Source organism: Ascaphus truei, chromosome 6 (genome assembly GCF_040206685.1).
Source record: "Ascaphus truei isolate aAscTru1 chromosome 6, aAscTru1.hap1, whole genome shotgun sequence".
NCBI classification, from domain to species: Eukaryota; Metazoa; Chordata; class Amphibia; order Anura; family Ascaphidae; genus Ascaphus; species Ascaphus truei.
The window spans coordinates 107,019,893-107,025,850 of record NC_134488.1 but is presented as its reverse complement, the minus strand read 5'-3'; the positions used below and the strand labels follow the sequence as shown (position 1 = coordinate 107,025,850).

The following is a 5,958-nucleotide window of genomic DNA, read 5'->3' as shown; positions in this document are numbered from 1 at the left end:
AACTGTCAATCTCGCAGCTGATTTAGGACGGGGTGGGTTTATGTTGTTTCAATGGGGAAAAAAATTGTACATAAATCTGAGCAAGGGATTATAAAAGTCAGATTTCAACAGAGGTGTGTTTTTGGACCAAACACGTGATTTCTCATAATTCTGCGCCAGTGACCTCTCTTGGAGGTAACCTATGATATTTGGTAATGTACTTTATAGGGATTTCTATTTTAGGTTTTACTCTGTTATTTTAAGAAACTGTCCTGCATTTACTATAATTGTATGTTCTTGTAATCCTTTTTCTGTAATCTAAGCACTGTATTTTTATGTATGTTAAAACATTTAATACTGTATTTCCTCATTTTTAAGATGCACTTCTTTTCCCATTTTTATGTTTCTGAAATCGGGATGCGTCTTATAATCGATGTCAAAAGAAACTTGCCAGTCGCTAGGAAGAGGAGTAAGTTGTGACGTATTTGGCCATTTGAACTGAAGTATATGTAACTGAACTGGCCATTTGAACTGAAGTATATGTAAAAATGTTATATTGTTATAATGCCCCTGATTTCCTTCTTCCAATAAGAGGTGAAGACATAGCCCTTCTCCTCCTCCCCAATCTGGAATAGCAACTTTGTACGTGCTGGCAAACATTGGAAAACGGGTATTTGTAACTCAATGGTTCCTGTACCAATGTGGCCGCTAATGCGAGTCAACTGAGGATCACGTGATCTCCTACGTTGTGGAATGATGTTCCTAGAACGCAATGCTACCAACCCTAGCGTGCCACCTGTAGTGCTGAGCAGGATGTGGCTGTTGCCCTATGACAGGCTGAAGTTGCCTTAATTTTTTAAGTTGTAATTGTCATTTTTTCTGTACATTTAACGCAGTGTTTCTTTTTTCCCCAAAAAGCTGTTATTAAATCAATGGTGTGTCTTACAATCGATGGTGTCTTAGAATCGAGGCAATATGGTAAGTGATGCTTTGGGCTCTGAATGAACTGATTCCACGCTCTGGAGAGAGTATTTACATTTTCAGACACGTTTTGCTACAACCAATTTTTGTGTGTGCATAGTGCATCATTTTTCTATTATAAACAGGGACATGAGACCCTGGCAGATTACTTTTACATCTTTTATTTGCATAAATTCTTGTGTGGGGCAGCATATAGATATGATTGCAATAGAGTAAAGGGTTAATATTAACTCATTGACAGTACCTTGCGGGGTGGAAAGGTGAGTTGGCTAGAGTAGCCATGTGTATTAGCCCTGGTTGCATATCTAAGTCACGTGCTCACTCGTGCTGTTCGTAACAGATGCTATATGGGGACGGATTTAGGGGAGATATTGCACATTTGAGGGACCTTTGAGAAGGTGAAGAGTGGAGCAGCTTGCGTGCTGTTTATTAACGCTACGTGACACTGGCTAAAAGTTAAACCTCCTACTGTTGGTCAATTTAAAAATCTCTTATTCGGAGTTATGTCTACTGAAAAAACCGACCCCTGCATTGCCAGAGAAAGTATACAGTATTACAGTATTACAGTATTACAGTAAAGCATACAGGTTACTGCTTCCTTTGTAGCTACATGGAGAAACAACTGAGCAAATAATTTGCAATGGAAACGTAACTAAAACCTTTTCATACGCCCCTGTAACAATACAAGAGAAGAATACTAAATCAGGTGGGATTTAATAGTAAAACCCACTAAAATAGACACAGACAAAAAAATCAGTGGTGGCTCAAATATAAGTAAATGAATATGTATTATTTTGTTACATTAACATGGAAATAATAGTTATGATCACTAAAAGGAAGAGAGATAAAGAGTCCCTGTTGTTGCAATATTGACGTTAAATTGGACGAATGAATGTGCTACAATTTCTGGTTCATCCTCGTTACTGGTATGTAAATTGCTTTGTTACAGATGCCAACCCTCCTAATTTAGGCAGGAGGCGGAAGACGAGACAAAGATGGAAAGTGAGAAAGACCGCTGGGGCAAGTAAGAGGTTTAATTGATTGATATGTCAAGCAAGCACACAACTGCATGTTTAAGACGCTGCTTAGGGTCCAAAATTGGCTGGCATGTGTACAGTATGTCCAGAACCATCATATAGGTTTGATCTTTGTGTAGATTTAACATCGAGTGATACATGAGAAGTTGGAACAGGAGTGGGAAACCTGGATGTGTTTTTCAAACAACAAAATATAGAGACAGACCAAATCCAGTTAGAATGACAGAACAAGACAGAGATTATTGTGTTTGTGATGAAAGTAAAAACTAGCACTGGAATTTCCCATAGTGAATATAAAACATATATCCCACCGAATAATGTATCAGAGCAGGACACGGATAGGAAAGAAAGGATCCCGGTAGGACAAAGAGAGGCAGAACTTCGACCAAATGTCATATCTAGGTGGAGTCACCAGGTGGTTCTAAATGTTAAAAATATTTGGAGTTGAACTCACAAGCTTATTGTATGCACGACCAACACCCTAACATGATGCTACTGCGCCTTCCTTTCTCTCCTTTTTAGAGATAACACCCTAATCACTATGGTATACCTCCTCCCTTGGAGTAGATGCACCTTTAAAATGGAAGCCCCAATCCAATAAAGCGTGCAAAGCTTTAACACGCTCTTACTCCCATACATTTGAATGGGAGTTACGGCGTGCTAAAGCTTAGTACGCTTTAGCGAATCTAGGCCTTATTGTATAACACCCATGACAAATCTGATTGAAATGGGAGATATCAAAACAGAACTGGCAATCAGGTGGCTACTGATAAGCGTGAAATCATGTTGCTATGTTAATTCTGCACATTATGGTACACACTAACACAGCCCTTAGCAAATGACATTAAGGGAATGGGGGGGATGTCCCCCCCCCCAAAAATATTGTATGGAATATACCTAAGTAAGGATACACAGAGCTGCACGCACAGCACAGTGTACCCAGACAACAGGTAACCTGTTTCTATATAGTAATATAGTACACCCTACCAGTGTATATGACTTGGGTTGCCAGGTGGCTTCTCAAAAAATACTGGACACAATGGTGAAAGATGCGACATGCTCGAGACACACACACATACACACACACACACACCCCTCTTACCTCTCTCCGCTCATTGCTGTTTCCTCCTCTCCTTGGCCCCACCCTTAGGCTCCTGACACCACTTGATTGGCTGCATTAACTAGCAGCAGCCAATCAAGAAGGAGGAAGCTGTCCAGCAACCGCCCTGTTCTCTCCCTGCTCTGGGAAATCCCGCGTCATCACAAGCCGGTCAGATCACCTTGTCCAGAGAGGTAATACCGGTATACACATACATGTCCAGAGAGGTAATTCCGCTATACACATACATGTCCAGAGAGGTAATACCGCTATACACATACATGTCCAGTATTACCTTTAATGTTTTACTGGACAGAGTGTCCAAATACAGGACAGTCCGGCTCAATACTAGACACCTGGCAACCCTATAATGACTACTAATGCAATTAACCTTCCTACAGCAGGCTGCATAAACTGCGCGCCAGGGAAAAGAAACATCATTATGACACAGCCACCTCTTGTGTGAAAGACAAGCTGAGAATAACAACCTGCAAAGTGAGCTGTAAATGTCGGTGGGATCGAGCCGGGAATAACGTCGCTAATAATAGCCGAGCTCGGAAAGTTGTCTTTTTTTCTCTCCCCTTTATTCTTTTTATTTTCCATGCTGATTTTGCAGGTTGCTTTTGTAACACGGCAGGGAGGTTTTAATGGGTGTGCAAGCCACATCGTAGCATTGTTCCCTGTCTCCCCTCCAGCATTACCATTCACAAGGTTATGGGGGAGGCGGCGGCGGCGTGCTCCAACACGCAGTCACACCTGTCTATAAATCCACCCACACATCAGAGAACACTGTGAGCATGAGAGAGGCGATGTGTGCAGTGTGCTTTAGCAGGGTTCATTGTTGTCACCATTATTATAACCCCTTCCCTGGTAGAGGGTTTCTGCAATGCATTAATGCAGCTGGAAGGAAAGGGGTTAATGGCTGAAAAGCACCGTTTAATTAATAGCACTGTGCAACAATTGGCCACCTGGATTGTGTGTGTGTTGTTGTTCCTAGCTAGAGGCTGCGCTGGGACTTTACAAAAAGAAATGACAGGCTCATGTCGCTCACCCACCAGTGTGAGAGAGAGAGCGAGGCAGGTGGAGGGAGGCCAGGGAGAGGGACAGATGTGGACAATGAAGGTGGGGGCCATGGATTGGAAGTGGCGAAGGCAGAGAGATGTAAGGTGGATGTGCAGAGGGGATGAGTAGGGTGAAGGGAGAATAGAAAATAAAGGCATGTGAGGGATACAGGAAAATTGTGTACATTAGGAGTCCTTGATCTCGCAGACAATTTTTTAGAGTAGTTTATATGCCTCGATGCGCCAGGCAGGGGGGCGCGTTTTTTTCTGGGGGGGGGGTGGCGCTTAGACAGGCTTTGCGCTCTTCCCCAAAGCATTTCAATTAAATGCAGTGGGAACACGTGTAAGGTCCCTTACCTTGACCCCGGCGGCTTCTGGCGACGTGTTGCCATGGCAACGTGAAGTCACTTGCTGTCGCAACGTCAGAACGGAGACAAGGATAGGCCGCGCTTATAGTGCCGGCGACGGGACGTCACCCGAAAACAAATGCATTGCCGCTGCTGCGTGCGCTTATAGTGCACGTGACGGAGCGACGTCACGGTCGCGAGAACTGGTAGCCGGCAAAATTAGATTTTTCAAGAGCTGTCGCCTCATGTGACGGCCCTTGAACCAATCAAATGGCCGGAAACCCGCGATGCCGCCGCCCGGCAAAATATAACTTTTGCCGGTGGCGACGGGTGACGTCACCCTTCGTGTCGCCGTCGCCATCGACAGCACTATAGGCGCGGCCTAAGGAACCGGGGTGTGAACAGGGGGTGGGGGGGAGTGCAGACAGCTATCCTGTTTGAAACATACAGGCCTACTCACCTCTGCATTTATTCAACAAGCTTCAAAGTCACCCTCCCTATGCCAAAGCACATTTGAGTCCTCTCTTCATTGGAATGGAGATGAGTTCTCCTCTAGCACGGGGAAGGTGGCTTCACAGCATATTGAACCAGGGCCTCTGATTTTCAACTGAAAATTGATCATTGGTGATCGTTGGTTTAGAAATCGCATGCATTTTCATCCTAAATCTCTCTGAAAGGAGCTTTCTCGTGGTGGCCAGTAAGTCTAGAACAGGGTGAGATACAATTAGCACACGTGTGCTAGAGCCATTAGCTTGTTACTTAGTGATAAGTTAAATTGATAAATACATTTTTTTTTTAAATAAATAGTAGAACGTATGCCCTATATCTTGTCATATGACGATGGGTGCAAAGGATTCTGGGAAGTATCACTGAGGAATCCTCTTATTGCATTGACGATAGCTGTCGCACACCATTGAAACTTTATAAATCCCAGCCTCAGTGAGAAAAATGTGTTTGCAATTGAAAATGCGAGTTGAATGATGGAAAATGTGTTTGCTCTTAAAATAATGAGGTGAAGAAGGTGTCAGGCTCTGTAAATCTGTGATGGTTGTCTGAGTCACTGAGAAAGTTTCATGTCTGAGGGCCATGTAGGTAGTTTGTTTTGTGCATTGTGAAAATTGTAAACCTAATTATTAGCTATTAGTGACATTTGCCTGCAACAATCAGTTGTTAACACTAACAAATATTGTCATAGCATCAGTACACTGTTACCTGTGAGAGTTGACATATGTTGTACATAGCTGCATGCTAACACAGTGAGCTCTAAGTAACACTCCATTGCAAACGGAGGAAGGTACAATAGCAGCATGACTGCTTTGCTGATTTGGGACACTCTTTAATATTATTATTATTATTCTTTATTTGTAAAGCACCAACATATTCTGCAGTGCGGTACAATTAGGGTACAGAGATTTGATAATAATAGAAACAGAATTACATACAAACACAAATAA

The 5,958-nt window shown here is 42.9% G+C and overlaps 1 long non-coding RNA gene across 1 annotated transcript; it reads left to right on the top strand.

Annotated features, from left to right (window-relative positions):
* Positions 1-381: 381 nt before the first annotated feature.
* Positions 382-1,983, top strand: LOC142496537 (uncharacterized). Its single transcript, XR_012802040.1, has 3 exons — positions 382-448; positions 898-957; positions 1,910-1,983. It is a non-coding gene; the product is annotated as an uncharacterized LOC142496537 (long non-coding RNA).
* Positions 1,984-5,958: the final 3,975 nt, after the last annotated feature.